This window comes from Typopeltis vanoorti, chromosome 2 (assembly GCF_054136105.1).
Source record: "Typopeltis vanoorti isolate ZY-2024b chromosome 2, IOZ_Tvanoo_1.0, whole genome shotgun sequence".
Taxonomy (NCBI): domain Eukaryota; kingdom Metazoa; phylum Arthropoda; class Arachnida; order Uropygi; family Thelyphonidae; genus Typopeltis; species Typopeltis vanoorti.
The window spans coordinates 181,729,280-181,749,255 of NC_143550.1; the positions used below are offsets into that span (position 1 = coordinate 181,729,280).

General features: G+C 38.3%; 1 protein-coding gene and 1 non-coding gene across 2 annotated transcripts in view; one reads left to right on the top strand and one right to left on the bottom strand.

Moving 5' to 3' along the window:
• LOC150109710 (uncharacterized) overlaps positions 1-19,976 on the top strand; it is a 493,008-nt gene that overhangs the window by 37,216 nt on the left and 435,816 nt on the right. The gene's annotated exons all lie outside the window — the stretch shown is intronic.
• LOC150109711 (U6atac minor spliceosomal RNA) lies at positions 1,032-1,152 on the bottom strand. Its single transcript, XR_016550573.1, has one exon. It is a non-coding gene; the product is annotated as a U6atac minor spliceosomal RNA (small nuclear RNA).

A 19,976-nucleotide genomic window follows, 5' to 3' on the forward strand; every position in this document is an offset into this window, starting at 1 on the left:
GTGGATAGGGAGATGAAGTTTAGAGGGCACATTACGAAAGTAGCTAAATCAGCTCATCAACTCACTTGGTTGTTGAAAAATACCTTGACGAGCAGAGAAAAACAAGTTATTGTACCTCTGTACCGAGCCCTGATAAGACCTCATCTCGACTACTGTGCCCAGATTTGGTCACCTCGGTTCCTTCTTGATGGGGAGGAGGTTGAGAGGATCCAGAGGCGAGTGACTAAGATGATAGCAGGTCTATGGAATGCACCATATGAGAACAGGTTGAAGATTTGTGGGTTGCAGAAACTAGTTGATAGGCAAAAAAGGGGAGATATGATTGAGACATTCAAATTGCTAAAAGGATTCTATAGGATTAATTCAGATGATATTTTTGAGATCAGGACTGGTGGTGGGAGAACTAGGGGACACCCATGGAAGCTGGGCAAGAGCGTGGTTAGCAGGGGTGTTAGAGCTGGGTTCTTTACTTTTAGAGTGGTAAATGAGTGGAATAAGCTGCCAGAGTCTGTTGTGGGTGCTATGACAGTGAGCGAGTTCAAGGCAAGGTATGATAGATACTCTGAGAATGTTGAACAGCTGTGTGAACATGATGTTTAGGGCCTCCCTCGATGAGTCTAAGGACTCCTGGAGTAGCCCGTGGTAATAATAATAATAATAATAACCAAATCCAAAACTCTTGAACCTCTCATTCCCTCTGCTACATGTTGCTTAAGACATTTGTCCCTCAAGAATTCTAGAAATTCCATTCCCTTATGGCTACATGCATCTTCCTTTCCCCAATCTATACTGCTGTAGTTAAAATCTTCCATAACAATCGTTCTTCTTCTTGCACTTGCCACGCGCAACTGTCTCAACATCTCCCGGTCCCCACCCTCTGTGCTCCTTGGTCTGGAGTGGTCATGTCACATATATGACAACAGGAGTGGTCATGTCACATATATGACGTCAACCTAAGCTTAGTTAACTTCATCCATACCAACCAGCTTTTAACAAACTCCATCGAACTTAATTCACGCGCGATTTATTGTTCAAAAAATTGGTTAAGTGCTGCGAAGTAAGCGAAAGTGCCTTAACCTTATATGTATTAGAACCAGGGGCCGGTCTGTCCTTATCAAGGGGAGTGCTAACCTTCTCTCCTAACTGTTATACAGAGTTTTAACTAATTAGAAGCATATCCATAGTTTTTTTCCCTGTTAGTGGATATTCATAAGCACATTTATACAGACTTGAAGATTTACTTCAACTTTCCAGCATTTCTTTGGTCTGTTAGTTTCATTTAGGGCATATATTCTTGTTAGGTGGCATCTTCATATTGAAGGTTCACAGTTATGGATAATTACTTTACTCAGTTCTCTCATTATATGTCCTACCATTCTCATCTTCCTATTCGTGATGTCTCTGACTAGTTGGTTCTTCGTGTTCATCATTCATAGCACCTCTACATTTGTTATTTTATCTCTCCATGAAATTTTGAGGACTCTTCTATAGTTCCACAACTTGAATGCCCATTGTTCATTAATCTAATATCCAGTTTTTGCATCCATAATTCAAGACTGACCACACGTATGTTTTGATTATTCTTAGTTTTGTTATGCTGTCAATATTGTTTCTGAGAATGTATCTATTATTCCAGAAGGCTGCTTTTGCCTTTCAGATTTTGATTTGTATTTCTTCCTTCCTTCTCCCAGACTGTGAATATGTATCCGAGGTAATTGAATGTTGAAAGTTTATTTTTCACTTGGTTAGAGTATAATAAATTTAGTTTAATCCTTTATCCAAGTGTGAGCAAACAACGTTTGCACCTGAAAGTATCTTCAGGACTGGGGTAAGGTGGTACAACACCAGGGAAACTCGTTGCAAAGGTGGAGCAAGCTACCAACACTCCTGTCTCAGTATCTCCTATAATGCAAAACACATCTCCTTGCAGATATGTCTAATGTTATGCATTAAGGGAAGGGCCACTACCCAGACTAGTTTCGACCTTTATTGAAGTCTCTTCAGTGGGAGCCAGGCCCAAGCTGGTTCCGACCTTCAATAAAGGTCGAAACTAGTTTGGGTAGTGGCCCTTCCCTTAATGCATAACATTAGACATATCGGCAAGGAGATGTGTTTTGCATTATAGGAGATACTGAGACAGGAGTGTTGGTAGCTTGCTCCACCTTTGCAACGATTGTCCTGGTGTTGTACCACCTTACCCCAGTCCTGAAGATACTTTCAGGCGCAAACTTTGTTTGCTCACACTTGGATAAAGGATTAAACTAAATTTATTATATCCGAGGTAACTGTATGTTTCCACTTGTTGTATGGTATGACCTAACACTTCTAGTTTGCTTTTTATTGTACTTCCTTTATTTATTATCATGTGTTTGGTCTTTTTAAGGTTTAATTCTATTCCATACTCCTTTCCAGTTTGGATTATCGTGGTTAGCATTTCTTCCAATCCCGTATTTGAATCAGCTATGAACACAGTATTATTTATTATTATTATTACGTGACACCTCCAGGGAGTCCAAGGACTCATCGAGGAAGGGCATCTATTCTACAACTATCTGTCTCCACCACTCAAATCCACCAACTACAACTAACAACTCTGCCAACTACAAAAATCCTTCTTCTTCTTCATCTGGGTCTGTGCTACTTGGTGCATATACTTGCATGGTGAGGGCATATAGTGAAATGAAACTTCACTAAGCAAACAATGTTTGTGTGTGAAGCATCTTCATGAATGGTGAAGATACTTCACATCAGTTGCCTTATTATTCCATAATATGATTTCATAATAGCTTGATATAATTTCTTGGCATCTTTAATTTATAGTACACAATAAACTTTCATTTTTAATGTATATTTTAAGGTCTTAAAAAGCGTTCCAATATTTATATTCATTATAGAAATCTCTCACATCAGACTGTGATGATATGGATGGATCAGTTTGATAATCAGGCTATCAACAATATCTATTCTAAATCTATCAAACCCCAACTGTAGTTCTATTCATCTTTTCCTAATCATGTTTGGTTACCTCTAGGCGAGGACCACATGACCCCCCCCCCCCCCCCCCCCCCGAGATAACCAAACATGGCTAGGAAAAGATGAATAGAACTACAGTTGGGGCTCGATAGATTTAGAAGATAATTTAAAGAAGCAGGAGAGAAAGAAAGAAAGTAATCTGCCATGTTTGGAAGTTCATTAAGAGAAGGTGCCTTAATCCTCAACTGTTATTGAAATAACTGCTTCTTAGTTAGAGGGATGCAATCCAACTGACCCAATTTACAACATTAATATGGTGTTTATACCCATTTCCTGATAACTACTCTCATTAGATGTACAGGATACTGATAGTGTCATGTAATTAAGTTTACATTATTGCAAGTTTCCAATGAAATTTTTTTCCAAACTATTTCTCTGGTCTCCAGTATCATCAAATCCTACATTTCATCTTCTAAGTTGTTAACTTAGTGCATCATTTGTATGGAGACTTTGTGTTTCCTGGGGGCAAAAATTCACATTATTATTATTATTATTATTATTATTATTCAGGCCTCCATGGAGTCAAAAGACTCATCGTGGGAGGGCCTTCCTAAGAACATAAAGTCTGTCAAGACTCATCGAGGGTACGTCCCCCCTAAGAAACACAAAGTCTCTCATACCACTCTTTAAACTCATTGACCGTTCTCGCTCCCACCACTCCATCAGGCAATGCATTCCACGGTTCAACCACCCTCCGCACAAAGAAACCACTCCTTACCCTCTTGCTCACAGTTTCCTTTTGTAACTTCCAGGGATGGCCTCTTGTCATCACTCCTTCCCGCTGTTCAACCAAGCGAAAGAACTCCCCAGTGTCAACCCTGTAACCACCTCTCAATTTAAAAGCCTCAATCATATCACCTCTCCTTCTTCTATAGACCAAACTCTGCAGTCCACATTCCCTCAGCCAATCCTCATAACTATGCTTGTACAGTCCTGAAACCATCTTTGTCATCCTTCTTTGTATCCTTTCCACAGTTAATTTATCCCCTTCAAATCCTGGGGACCAAATCTGAGAACAAGAGTCCAAGTGTGGTCTGATCAGAGACTTATACAATGGAATGATAACCCTCTTATCTCTGCAGGTCAGTGTCCTGCTCATAATTGCAGCAATCCTCTGTGTTACCTTCACCACCTTTGCAATATAACCCCTAAACTTCAGGTTTCAGGTTTCTATCAATCATCAACCCCAGATCTCTTGTCTCCCCTACTTCCTCCAGTATAACTCCTCCCATAGAGTATGCAGCATCCCATCGATGTTTCCCAAACCTCAAGACCTTACATTTTGCTGCATTAAACCAATATCCCCATTCATTTGCCCATCTATCTAGCTTATGTAAATCCTCTTGCAGGGCTGCCGCATCTGCACTATTACTAATAATCCTTCTCAGCTTCGCATCTTCCGCAAACAACTGAATATCCCCTTGCAATCCACTGGCAATGTCATTGATATAAAGGTTATACAATATAGGTCCTAGTACTGAGCCCTGTGGGACCCCACTTGTAACCCTCTGCCTCCTTGAAACTGCTCCACCATACACAACTCTCTGATACCTATCAGACAGCCAATCGTGAATCCAGTTGACCAATCTGACATCCAGACTCATGTGCTGCAACTTAAATATCAGCTTATCATATGGCACCCTGTCAAATGCCTTCGCTAAGTCTAAGAAAATTGGAGTATATGCCTTTCCCTCATCTAATGTTCTTGTAACTTTATTATAAAAGGCTAGCATATTGCTAAAACAAGAGCGTCCTTTCACAAATCCATGTTGACTCTCACAGATAACATTACCCTCATCTGCCCAATGCTGTATATGGTCCCTCACTACTTTCTCCAAGATCTTAACAACTACCGATGACACACAGACTGGCCTATAATTAGACACACTTCCAGTCTGTTACTACCCTTATTCAATGGCACTATCTTATCTTCCTTCCATTCCCTGGGCACCTTTGCCAAAGCCAGACTTCCATTGAAAAGCCAGGTTAAAGGCACTGTCAGTTCCCTAGCACATTCTCTCAAAGCTCGTGGTGAAATACCATCCAGTCCCACAGCTTTACTGACATCCATAGTACTCAGTATCTGAAACACACTCTCCTCCTGTACCTCTAAACCTCGAACCAGCCCTATCCCTCTAGCATTAAAACTGACTCCTCTAGGATGAAATACTCCAATAAAGTGTTCATTGAACAATTCCACTATGTCCTCTGAATGATATCCCACAATATCATTCTTCCACAGTCATTTCTCCTCCTACTGGCCACATAGGTAAAAAATTCCCTAGGATTTTCTTTGGATCTTAGGGCAATCTCCTCTCATATTCCAGTTTCGCTTTCCTTACCACACTAGTCATTCTTCTGGCCTGTGTCTTATATTCTTCATGCATCTTCTCTTCACCTGTCTCCTTATATTTCTTCTATAGCCTCTTTTTTGCATGCAATTCCTGTTTAATATTGTTTGTTATCCACTTTACTCCAAATATTAGCCAAGCCATCCAGATGCAAAAAGTAAGTAGAAGGAAATGATTGTCTTTGTTGGTACAAATGACTTGAGAGGCGAGAAGCATTCTATGAGGGTGAATCTAAAGGAGTTTTTAAGAGGCAAACTGAAGAGCGAGAAGGTGAAATCGTCAGTCTTACCACGCTATGATAGAGGCAAACTGAGGGTGAGGGTGTTGGTAGCCAATGAGTCTGTACGTAGATTGTGCAGAAGGATGGATTGATGTAGGATTTGTTGGTCTGTGGTCTGTGTTTAATGGAAAGAAGGATTTTTACAATGCTGATGGACTGGATTTAAATTGTTTAGGTGTTAGATGTCTGGAGAGAGCTTTGTTCACCAAGCATGCCGAAATGCAAATTCAAGAAAACATAAGTAATTAAGGTAGAAGCAAGTGAGTTTATGTGAAGGCACCATTGAGGAGAGTGAACGTGAGAATGACCAAATGTGGAATCTAGTCTATCAAGCAAAAATATTGAATAGGGTAGTCAATTTTGGAAGTAAAGGTGGGTGGGGAACTAAAGGGATGCTGCAATTTCTATATACTAATGCCACAAGTATCAAGAGGGGGGGGGGAAGGTGTACTGCTGATGATAGCAGATGAATTGTTGCCAAAAGGAATAGGAAACAGGTAGGAGGGTGGCTGTTCATATGAAGCAGTCTGGTGTGAGATTAAGGTCAGTAAGACAAAATATACAGTTGGTTGTTGCTATAGACCAGGGAGTTCCACAGATGATCTGGAAGACATGCATCAGCAACTTAGCGCAATGATCAAGTGATTATTATGAGGGATTTCAATTATGGAGATGTAGATGGAAAGGAAGAAAGGTCACATGGCAAGAAAAAAATAGAATTTATACACCTACTAAGAGATAATTACTTAAGGCAGCATGTGATGGAAAGGGACTAGAGGGTGGGAGGGTGTTGGACCTGATCATATAGAATCAGAACAGCCATCCATAACCACTGACCACATTGCCTGCAATTGGTGAAAGTGGTCATGCAATCTTGACTTGGGAGATTGTACAAAATGATAAATATTCTGTCAAGAAAGGGTATATTATTATTATTACGCGACACCTCCAGGGAGTCCAAAGATTCATTGGGTGGGGGGGACACTTATCTACAAATCTCTGTCTCCACCACTCAATCCACTAACTACAGCTAAGTAAAGTCTTCCCACTACCACCACTAGTATTTTCACAGACAATCACAAACATCCATACCCATGGCGGGATTTGAACCTGCATCCTTTTGGCTGGAGAGCGGATATGCTAACCACTCTGCCAACCATGCCAGCTGTGGGTATATGTAGAATATGTATATGCTGGTATATGTGGAACTACAAAGTAGGTGATTATGACAAGTTTAGAAAGAAGCTTAAATCTGTGCCATGGCATAAAACACTGCAGGGTAAGGACGTTAGTAGTACATAGGATATAGTTAAGGGTTATCAAGAGCAGTGCTTTCCAAACTTATGGATGTAAAGGCCCCTATGAAAAAATTTAAATATTTCACAGTCCCCATCAAAAAAAAAAAAATCATAATACAGACATATTATTATAATATTTATTGTATTTATATTCAATACAAAACATACACAGCAAATATTGCAAAAAAATCAAATGCAAATATTATGTTTCTAGCATCTTACATACACATCTGACATGGCACACTTAGTCTTGAAACATTTTAAATTTGTTTTCATTATTTCACATCCCTCCTCAACAAAACTAACGACCTCCAAGGGGGCCGCAGCTGATCTAGAGGAAGCAATATTAAATTGCATACCTAGGATAAGGAGGGGATTAATCAGGTATGTTATGTTACATACTGCCCTGTTATTATTAGTTATATTATTTACATATCTTACTTATTCTCAGCTATTCCGTTGCCGACAAATTTATATACCTTTTAGGTCGACTGCGCCAGCCGGCAACTGAATTCTGATACTCAATTTTAAACTACTGAAAAACAATATAGGGATCAAGTGGTTTGCAGTCGTGGTCCCCCTTTCTTAGTTACTAATGGATTTCCCTGTTACTCATGCATGGTCCGAAATTTAACAAGTGGTAACTCAATTCTCAGAACAATGACAGACTCATGAGGTTTGAATTAAAGAAATACGTTTATTTTAGACAAATACATATATACACTTTAGTTAGAAGTTTCAATTCTAAAGAGGCTGAACTTCCCCCCCTCCTCTTAAATTTACATATCCAAAAAAATTTACTCTAAAGTCTTATACTATCAATCTCATACTCTTCTTTGTATAACTACGTTCAGGCTCGGTTAATTTCTATTGAGTTGCTCAGTTCCCATATATGGGAATAACACATATACATAGATACATTCTACAATCCTAGTATGGAGCATATCAGATGTACTCCGTCTTGCAAAATTCTCATGGGACAGTATTCTCTCTTATGCTCAGGCTTTATCCTCCCCCAAAATTCAGTTAATATTCAAATTCAAATTTAATACAATGATGACGATGTTTCTTCTAACATAAATAATCCAAAGCCTTGGTTCCCAGCTCTGCTTAAGCTTAGAGTGTCACTTGCTCTTTAGACATAGACAGAATGTCCAAAAGATTACAGTTCTTTAGACACAAAGTGGAAGTTGACTATATGGAGTTCCTTAATCCTCTGGTTCCTATACCCTCTTTGGTTATTATTCAATTTAATACGAAAACTTGCACCTTACCATTCTTGCTTTTCTGGTAGTTATTGGGACTTCCTTAAACAGACTTCCGGGTTTCCTCACCGTATATTTCTTATGGCGTCTGCGACATACTCCTATTCTTTTCGAAAGAGGTTCACCTCTTCGCTGATTTATACGTTGGCTAACCAACGGCTCTTTTCTGGAATTCTCTGGCTGCATTCCTCAGTTGTGGCTATGGTTGACGCGGCACGTACAGCAACGGGAGAATCTTGCTGGGCACGGCGGCAAGCTTCACAGCTATCCAGCACTTGGATCAGGAACCGGGAACAGAAAATACGAGAGCGATTGAATTCCGTGCCGAAACCTATATAGCTAATGTGAGCGCCTTCTCTTGGTGACTACATCATGCACATAACGGTGGCCGATTGGTCACCGCAGCTCCGAACTGTTTTTGACATGGCTTAATACATATATCATCTTATATACATCTTTCAGCATTTATACATAATCTTCCTTTGTTAAATAATCCACAAACATTATCAATTTGAATTATGGGTCTCTCAAAAATTACTTAATATCTACAAAAAAAATGGTTAGACATAGTTTTGAATTACCAAGATGCACATTTTCTTCACGGAGGCATAAGCATGTCCATATCCATGGTTTTTAACGTTACCTTATGTTTGGTCGGAAATAGGATGACTCATTAAAAGTGAGTTGGCACTTTTTCCGACACAACAGGTAGGAGTTAGATGGATGAGTAATATCATTAAGCTGAGCCTGCAGAAGAAGAAAATGCTGTGGAGGGTATATAAAGAGAAACATGACTAGCATGGTGAGGAAGGCAAAATCACATTATGAGAAAAATCTAGCCAAGCAGGTCAAGGAAATTCCAAAGAGTTCTTTCATTATGTGGCAAGTTACAGGAAGAATGACTCTGGAAAATTAACCTTAACGAGTGATGATGATCACGAAGTGACAGAAACAAATAAAATAGTCATGTTACTGAGTGACCACTTTGCAGGGATATATCATTCTAATGATGTTACTGCATTAACCTATGTGAAAGACACTAATGTGGGAGCAGAGGTGGATGAATTGGAGGTTCTTCAGATATTGCAGAATCTCAATGTAAATACAGCTGTGGGATTAAATGGGATGTCAGCTAGAGTTTTGCGAGAATGTCAAGGGAACTGGCAATTCCTTTGATTAGGCTCTTTAATTTAAATCTCAGCTCTGGTAGAGTTCCAAGGGAGTGGAAAGTGAACAAAATAATTCTCTTACATAAGAGAGGTTTTAAGACTGCAGTATCAAATTATAGACCAATCAGCATCCCAGGCATGCTGGTAAAAGTACTAGAAAAATTGGTCAAAAAAAGAATTCAAGGATGGGTAGATAAAAATATGATACTGTATGAGGATCAACATGACTTTGTGAAGGATTGGTCATGCTTTAGTAATTTACTAACTTTTTATAATACAGTAACAGATGAGTTGGATAAAGGAAATGGCTATGCGATGATTTTGCTGGATTTTGCAAAGGCATTTGACAGAATACCACATGGAACCCTGTTATGCAAATAAGAACAAATGGGGATGAATATGACACTGGTTAAGTGGATAAGAGGATGGCTCCTGAACAGATATCAAAAAGTGGAATATTGAGGGGCAGAATTGAGGCGAAAACAGGTGACTAGTGGTGTGCCGCAAGGTTCCGTGCTGGAACCATTGCTTTGAATTTGAACATAAATGATATTATTATTATTACATCACACCTCCAGGGAGTCCAAAGACTCATCGAGGGAGGGCATCTACTCTACAACTCCTTGTCTCACTACTCCACCAACCTTCATCATCTAACACCAATGCCACCTACCACCACTAGTACTTTCACAGACAATCACAAAACATACATGCCCACGGCGGGATTCGAACCCATAGCCTTTTGGCTGGATAGCGGATACGCTAACCGCTCGACCAACCAGGCCAGCAATAGGAAATAACTTGAAAGAAAATATTCAGTTGTTTGCTGATGATACAAAATTAGGTAGAGTAATAGTTAATCAAGGCCATGTAGAGAGCTTGCAGGATGATTTAAATGGGCTGTCAGTGTGGATAAAAAATAATGGGTTTCAGTTTAATATGGAGAAATTTAAAGTTATGCATTTTGGGATTAATAGATTATAAGCTATGTATCATATTAATGCCACTATACTACAGGAAATAGATTAAGGTAGAGATTTAGGGGTGGTGGTAGACAGAGAGAAGTTTAGAGGATATTTTGCTACGGTTGTTCATATGATTACTTGGCTATCGAAGAACACATTAACAAGTAGAGATAAGTTAGTTGTTTTGCCTCTTTATAAGGTCTTGATATGCCCACATCTGGATTACTTTGCTGAAGTCTGGTCTCCTTGGTTTCCTGGAGACCAAGTCAGGTGAGTGAGCAAGATAGTGTGTAGCCTGTGGAATGTTCTCTACGAGGATAGATTGAGGGTGTGTGGATTGCAGAAGTTGGTTGATAAGGGATAAAGAGACGATATGATAGAAATGTTTAAATTGCTTAAAGAGTTTTTATAGGATAGATACAGGGGAAATGTTTCAGCACTTGGGACTAGAACAAAGGGCCATCCCTGGAAGTTTAATAAAGGTGTGGTTAGTAGGGGTGTGAGGACTAGATTTTTTGCTTGGAAAGTTGTGAAGGAGTAGAATGGGTTGCCATAGTCAATTGTGAATAATGTTGCTAATTTAGCTTTTTTGGAGCTAGATCTAGCTCCTTTTTTTCTTCTTTAGCTGCAAAAATTTTAATCTAGCACCTAGCTCCCAATCTAGCTCCTTCAGAACTTGTTTCAGCTCTTTTTAGTCATTTTTATAACCTACTCTTAAAGAAATTGTTTTCAAGTTTTCCAGATGTTTGCATTTGATAAAGAATTGTATTGTATGTTTGATGTATACTCATTTCAAATGCGCAATGATGTCAGTCAGTCATGTGGTCCAACAGTCTGCCATTTTGCTGTCTTGAAGTTGATAGCACTGCTACAAGTTAGTCTATTGCACAGTTCTGATTGGTAGTTATGATAGCAAGTGGGAAGTTTTCAGAGACTGATCGTAATTTATTGCACTAAAGAGTTGCATATCCTTCTTCAAAAATGAGCAAAGAGACAAATAAAGCGTACAAGCAAAAATTTAGGAGTGAGTGGTTGCAAATGGGAATGTTTAGTAAATGGTTGTGTGAAGTTTCTAGTGATGCTACAAATGGCCACTGTAGGTTTTGCAGATGTGATATAGCTGCTAAATATTGTCAGCTTGTAACGCGTAGTGAAACTAAGAAACATCGTCCATATAAAGCTGTTCCTATTATAAATATGCTTGTGAAGAAGTGTGATGAGACAGTGAACTTTGAAGGCAGCTTAGCATTATTTCTTTGTTGTCACTCATCATTGAACAGTTGCGATCATCTAGTAGATATTTGCAAAAATATCATCCCAGACAGTCAAATTATGGCAAAGGTAAAAATGCACTGAACCAAGTGCTCTGCAATTGTAAAGAATATTCTAAGAGCATTTTGAAGAAGATTTAACTGCAGATATTGGAGATGAAATTTCAGCTTGCTAATAGATGAATCGAATGATATCACAGTGAATAAGATTTTAGGAATTGTCATCATTTATTATAGCAAGAAATTCAACAAAATTATGCATACGTTTCTGAGTATGGTGGTTCTAGAAAAGTGTGATGCTAGTGGTATTGTGGCTGCACTGAAAAAAGAGCTCTTGACCAAGAAACTGGACATTAAAAATCTCATTGCAATTGATACAGACAACGCCAGCATTATGATTAGTGTCAATAACAGCTGAAAGCATATATTCCCTCCTTAATCTTAATTACGTGTTTATGCCATTCATTGCAACGGGCAACGTCTCACACCTGTGCAGAATCTCTCCCAAGAAAATTAGAATTTTTAGTTGCCGAAACATATAAGTGTTTTTCACATTTTTCTTCAAGACAAGCAGCGTACAAAGAGCTAAATCAAACTATCAGTGAAAATGATGCTCCTCTGAAAATTGTATACAACTGTACAACAAGGTGGTTCTTCATTGAACCTGCAGTAGACAGAATTATCAGCTAGTGGTTGGAATTAAAAACTCACTTTGAAGTCATAAGTGTGACTGAGAAATGTTACAAAGCTTAAATTTTGTAGATGTACAAAGATGAAAGAATCTGTTATACCTTTTATTTTTGCATCCTGTTCTAGTTCAAGTTCAGTAATTTAACAAAATTTTTGAATCTAACAGTGCGGATAAGATGAGATTATTTGAAGACCTTTCTTGTTTGATTTGTTCTGTTGCTAATACGTTAGTGCTACCATCATCCAGAGTCTATTCTCTAGAGTCAGAGATTGATGACTATTTGGATCCAAATCAAAATCTTGATTACAGATTTGAAAGAAAAATTTCAGAGTTGATGATACAAAAGAAAATAACACAAAATGAGCACAATCTTAGAAATAGGGCAAGATGGTTTCTTCTTGGTCTTTTCAAACAGCTTAAGCAAAGGTTGCCTGAAAACATGAATATTTTAAGAATGATCTTTTTTTTTTTTTTTTTTTTACAGTACTCTATAACATACAAAAGAACCTGTTACTCCCATCTTAGAAATAATCCTGAAAACAGAAAAAGATGTTGCTGCTGCTGAATACCAGTACAATACTATCCACTTAAATAAATGGACAAATATAGAAAACACTGAACTATTATGGGCTGAAGTACGAGATACAAAGATGCATCTGGAATGAATCCATTTAAAGCAGTTGCTCAGCATGCAATAAATTTATCAATACACTGCCAAAAAAAATGTACCCAAATTCAAATGCAGAAATTGAACACCAATTTTTAGTTCCATGGATGTAGTTAAAACTAAATTGCCATTAATATATTGCCGTTGTGCCAAAATCCGATAATCGGATTTACTGCTTCTCTATTATTGTTTCTTCATTCATGGTTAGGTGACCATCATTTTTTTCCTGCCTGGTTGGCCGAGTGGTTAGTGTATCCGCTCTCCAGCCGAAAGGCTGCTGGTTCGAATCCCACTGTGGGCATGGATGTTTGTGATTGTCTGTAAAAATGCTAGTGGTGGTGGGTGGTAGATGCCATTGGTATAGTTGCAGTTCATTGTAGTTGGTGTGTGGAAACAGAGAGTTGTAGAGTAGGTGTCCTCCCTCAATGAGTCTTTGGACTCCCTGGAGGTGTCAGGTAATAAAATTTTTTGGGGTGTGTTTGCACCCCCCGTAAACAGAGAGAAGGTTAAGTTAGTGAGAAGATTTTATCAGATTATCCAGAGGGGATTATAAAAAGAGTAGAAGAAGAGAGGGGTGGAACAAGAGGTCATCCGTGGAAGTTATGTAAAAGTGTGTTGAAGAGGAGTGTAAGGAGTAATTTTTTTACATGAAGAATTGTCAATGAATGGAGTGCATTACCAGAATTTGTTAATGCAAGGAGTGTTAGGGACTTTAAGATATTCTGTATGATAAATATGTTGTCAGTTGAATGAACCTTCCATAATGAGTCTGTTGACTCCATGGAGGGTGTAATAATAATAATAAATTAGGAAACAAGATGGAATTGCCAATGCTCACAGTTATTGTCAGTCAAGTATGGCCTCAGACATAACAACAAGTGCAGTAAAGACTATTATTTACCAGAATATTAATACTGAATATTAATTTTTATATTCAGCTTACTAGTTTTTAACCTATGAACACACGACTATATAAATAGAGGGATTCCAATGTAATGCATGTGCTTTACCTGTTTCTTTATTCAAATTCCTTATTATTGTTCTCTATTCAAACTGGTTAGCCTGGTTGGCTTAGTGATTAGCGTATACGCTCTTCAGCCAAGAGGCTGCAGGTTTGAATCCTGCCCTGGGGCATGGATGTTTGTGATTGGCCTATGCCATTTACCATATGCATTGCTATAATCTGCATCTTGGCGCAGTATGACTTTTGATGTCTTTGCACCATAAAAATTAAAAATCAAAAATAATGAACTCTTTTCAAACTGATGGATATCTTACCATCCGTAAAACACAACATCTGTATAATGAATTAATTTTTACTATGGTACACGTGTAATTCTATAGTTACTTTTGACTGTGTTTAGAGGTAATGTTATTGACTCTTATTAATTTTTTGGTATGTTTACCAAAATGTAAACACACAGTTTGCCATTTTGTCTTTCTAGAAAAAATAAAGTATGTTATACTTGATAAGAAATTATATTCTTGTTTTATTCCTTTGTATGCATAGCAATATATATACATCTGAAAGGAAATGTGCTTTACATTATGGGATACATTTTCAGCTGATGTGAAGTCAACACCCTCTATATACAAGTAGTCTGTGAAGATACTTCATTCACAAACTTTGTTTGCTTATTATTATTATTATTATTATTATTATGGGCAACTCCAAGGAGTCCTTAGACTCATCAAGGGAGGCCCTAAACATCACGTCAAGAACTCTTCAGCTTTCGCACAGTATCTATCATACTTTGCTTTGAGCTCATTCACAGTCATGGCACTCATAACAGACTTATTCCACTCATTCACCGCTCTCCTAGTAAAAATCCTAGTTCTAACACCCTTGCTAACTACACTTTTGCTCAGTTTCCATGGATGGTCCCACCACCACCACACCTCTTCTGAAAAATTTCGTCTGAATTAATCTTGTAAAAACTCCTTAGTAATTTGAATGTCTCAATCATATCACCCCTTTTCCGCCTATCAATCAGTTTCTGTAACCCACAAATCTTCAACCTGTTCTCGTAAGGTTCATTCCATAGACCAGATACTATCTTGGTCACTCGCCTCTGGATCATCTTTACATCCTCCCCATCACCAAGAAACCCTTGCACCCAGATCTGTGCACAGTAGTCAAGAAGGGTCTTATCAAGGCTCGATAAAGAGGAGCAATAACCCACTTGTCTCTGCTCGTGAAAGTATTCTTCAGTAACCAACTGATCTAATGAGTTGATTTAGCCACTTTTGCTATGTGCCCCCTAAACTTTAACTCCCTCTCCACTAACACTCCCAAGTCTCTGGCTCCTGGATCAATTTCCTGGAGTACAGTTCCACCAATGTGGTATACTGCTGCTCATCTTTTCACCCCAAAATACGTAACCTTACACTTTGCCACATTAAACTGACATCCATTCTCCTTTGCCCGGTCTGCCAATCTATCCAAATCATCTTGCAAAATTTTGACATTATGTGTATTCATATTGCTCTACCCAACTTTGCATCATTGGCAAATAACTGAACAGTTCCTCTCAGATCCTTTCCTGTATCATTAATGAACAAATTGAATAGCAGTGGTCCAAGAATAGAATCCTGCAGCACACCACTAGTGACAGGCCTTCTTTTGAACTCTACTCCTGAATAAACTGCTCTCTGATATCTCTCCATCAACCACCCTCCTATCCATCTCACCCACCCTATATACATACCCATGTGCTTCAGTTTACTGATTAGAATTCCCTGTGTATCCTGTCAAAGGCTTTTGAAAATCCAGCAGATCACTGTAAATCCATTACCCTTATCCAATTCAGCCGTCACTATTATAAAATGTGAGCAAGTTACAGAGGCATAATCTACCCTTCACAAAACCATGCTCTTCCTCCCCCCCCCCCAATACAGTATGTATTTTGTTCTGCTGGCCTCAACCTCACACCAGATAGCCTCGAATGTGCTATTTTCACCATCATGCAGTCGAGCATGTATTCTCTTTGGCTACAGTTCATCAGCTATCATAAATAACATCCCCTCCTCCATTATTTTCTCTCTATCTTTCCTGAACACACTATACCCTACACATTCTATCCCACTAACTATATCATCTTCTGTTAGCCATGTCTCACTAATGCCAATAAACTTTGGTCAGGATGAGTCAACCAAGGCCAAAAATTCCTCCTGCTTGTTCCTAATGCTCCTGGCATTAGTATACATAAAGTGCAAAAACCTTCTAGTCCCACCCCTATCTTGATGCCTTATATTAACTATCCCATTCTGGTTTGTAACCAATGGTACTAACTCAGGCATATTATACACATTCTTACACCCAACTGCCTCACTAATGTCTGCATATCCACTCAACAGCACCCCCCCCCCTCCAAAAGCTCTAGTTTCCCTGATTCTGCACATCCACTTTCACTTCATTCAACAACAGTTTTTCCAGTCTTTGAACATCAAATCCATTCAGATACAAACCATTCTTCTTGTGTAAGTCCTTTTGACCGTCAAACTCGCTCCACACCACTCCTCCTGCATAACCTATGCATAGTCATTTGCTATTATGGCCCTCCTCTTACTCTGTTATACCATGGCAACAGACTCAATATCTTAACACTCTCACTCTTTTCTTTTGCCACTTCCAGTAATTCTTTCATGTCCTCTCTTGTATAATATACAAGTTGTCTTTATCTGCTCCACTTGGCAGATTTTCAGAATGCTTCTGTCTTGCAATTCTTAATTTCAGTTAGTACTTTTAGCTGTTCTATGGCTCTAACACCTTTGTTTTGTTATATTAACTTTGTATTCTCTGCTCCAGCAGCCAGTTTTCATAATCCAGTGATTGCATTTGCAAAGAAGGCGTTATAGCCATATAACAGATAAAAGTACTAATTGAAATTCTGAAATGATATTTTTAATAGAAAGCTGTCTTGAATTTTTCAGATTATCTGTTTACCATGTAAACCTTTTCTAGAAGAAGGTTGCAGGCTTGCTGCTTAAATGAAAAATTTCAGAAGACCAAGTATGAATTGAAAAATATTAAAAAAAAATGTGTTTCTCTAAGTTTTTTGAATTTTTCTTTATAATAGTGGTTTAAGTTCTCAAACAAGTTTTGAGAGCCACTGATTTAAGGCATGCTATTATTGATTAGAGGGTGCTTAAGGGTCAAAGCTGTATAACTGAGAGGAGACCTCCACATAGCCTTTAAAGGAATGCGGAGAACCGACCAGGGCTTCTGACCTAATGTCCAATCCTCACCTTCTCATGGTGCACCCTGTTGGGTATCTACTTTGATACTGAACGAACGAGGATGGGCTGGCAATTTGGGATTTAGCCGACCAAATTGTATTCTTATTGGTTAAACCAAAATAAAAAATGATGGTACAACATGATAAAATTTCATGCCAGCTGGGGTGTCACCCAGTTAAACAAGGCCCCCGTTGTTTTCGGCAGGGAATCAGGGCAAACAGCGAAAAGTCAGCTACTGGAACAAATCTGAAAACAAACCCCAACTCAACATCACCAGAGTTAAAGATCGGTACTATCGACGTAAGAAGCCTGAATGGCAAAGAAATGGAGCTAGCTGAGGAATTAGATAAGTACCAGATCGACATAATAGGGGTGACTGAAACGATAAAGACCAAAACTGGTGAGATCTTTCTGAGCAATAAATACAAAATGTTATATTCAGGCAATACAATCAAGGAAAAGAAGGAGTAGCCATAGTATTGAGCACAAAATACGAGGCTAATCTTCTTGAATGGCAGTCAGTCTCAAGTAGAGTAATGGGGGCAAATATGAGAATGGGGAACTGGACAATGAGACTTATTTGTGCCTATGGTCCCACAGAAGATTCTACTAAGGTAGAAGTGGAGGAATTTTTTGAGGCTTTAGAAAAAGCAACTGACACAATGAAAAAGGAAAAGTTGGTCCTTGTTGGGGATCTAAATAGCAGAGTAGGAAATGATTGTGAGACATACAAAAATATTTTGGGAAAATTTGGAGAAAAGAGCAAAGCTAATAATAATGGCAAATATCTGTTGGATTTCTGCTCAGAACATGGACTGGTTATTACTAACACCATGTTCCAACATAAAAATGTGCACAAATTCACATGGAGAGAAGAGGCAAGGAATAAGAAAAGTCTCATTGACTATGTTATTCTTGATAGTGATGTTTTCTCCCTGGTGCAGGACACCAGAGTGTACAGAGGATTTGAAATTGGAAGTGATCACTATTTAGTCTTGAGCAGGATAAAATTGAATTTTATATTGAAAAGAATAACATGTAAGAAAGTTTTAAAGCGGATAAAAGTTGAGCAGCTTTCAGATGTGAACTGCAGACTAAAATACTAAAATACAGAAAGATTATTGAAAAGAAAATGAAAGAGTTTGAGAACAGGAATCAAACCTTGGAGATTCAGTGGCAAACTCTGAAGAAAACATTGATTGATTCTGCCAGAGAGGCATATGGTGAGGTTGTGTGCAAGGATAAAAAAATCAGAACTCCCTGGTGGACACAGAAAGTTAAAGATGCAGTGAAGGAAAAGAAGAAAGCATATCAAAAGTTCCTGGCAAATAAGTCAGCTTTTACTCTTACAGAATACAGAGACAAATGTAAGAAAGCTAAAGAGTGTGTAAAACTAGCTAAACAAAAGTCATGGGAGGATTTTGGCAAGAATATAGAAAATAAATACCAAGAAGGTGGCAAAATATTCTGGAGGTTGTTGAAGAAGCTTAGGAATGGAGGAAAGAGTGTGGTCAAAGGAGTTGGAGATGATAAAGGTGACATGAAAACAGGAGAAAAAGATATCCTTGAAGTATGGAGTAATTACTTTGAAAAACTGCTAAATGAAACAAGCAGTGATGACAGCACAGTGATAAAAAACACTGCTCAGGCATGCAGTCAGGAATACATATCCATACTTGAAGTAGAAAAAGCCATCAAAGGCTTGAAATGTGGAAAGGCAGCAGGAGTAGATGATATTCGACCAGAAATGCTGAAGTATGGTGGTATAAAAGTCTTACAGTGGCTGCACTGCATAGTTCAGAAAGCCTGGACAGAGGGACGAATTCCCGATGATTGGAGTAGAGCTCTCATAGTACCCATATATAAAAAGGGAAATGAAACTGAATGTGAGAATTACAGAGGTATTTCCCTACTGAGTGTTCCTGGCAAGATCTATGCAAGTATACTTGAGAAACGGTTGAAAAGAATTGTGGAAGAAAAGCTTGGTGAAGAACAAGCTGGATTCAGGCCAAATAGAGGCTGTCAGGATGAGATCTTCACTTTACGACAAATAGTCGAGAAAGCATGGGAATACAACAAAGATCTGTATTTAAGTTTTGTCGATTTGGAAAAGGCATATGACAAGATGCCAAGAGAGAAGCTATTCAATACGCTGCAGTTATATGGTATCAATGGGGCATTATATCAAGCAATACTTAGTCTTTATTTGAGTTGTAAGTCAGCAGTTAGAATTGAAGGAAGTACAGGAAGATGGTTTAATGTTAAATCTGGTGTGAGACAAGGATGTACATTATCCCCTCCGTTATTCTTTATCTATATGGATCACATTATGAAGGAATGTGGTATTAAACCTGATATCAAAATTGGAGATGTTAATGTCAGCTCTTTGCTTTATGTGGATGCTGTTATACTTCTAAATAAATCTACTGCAAGTTTCAAGATTCCCTGACTAAATTGAATAACTGTTGTAATAGATATGGTAGGAAGGTCAGCAATAAAAAGACAAAGACAATGAAAATAGGCAGAATCATTGAAAATGTCAACTGTGTTGTGAATGGAGAACCTGTGGAACAAGTAAAACATTTCTGCTACTTAGGCACGATTTTTACTGAAGATGGTAAATTAAATATAGAAATAGACAACAGAATCAGCAAAGCTGGTATGGTGAGAAGTCAATTGAATAAATTCATATACAATTAGAAAGAAATTAGTCGGAACACTAAATTAGCTATATACAAGACAGTGTT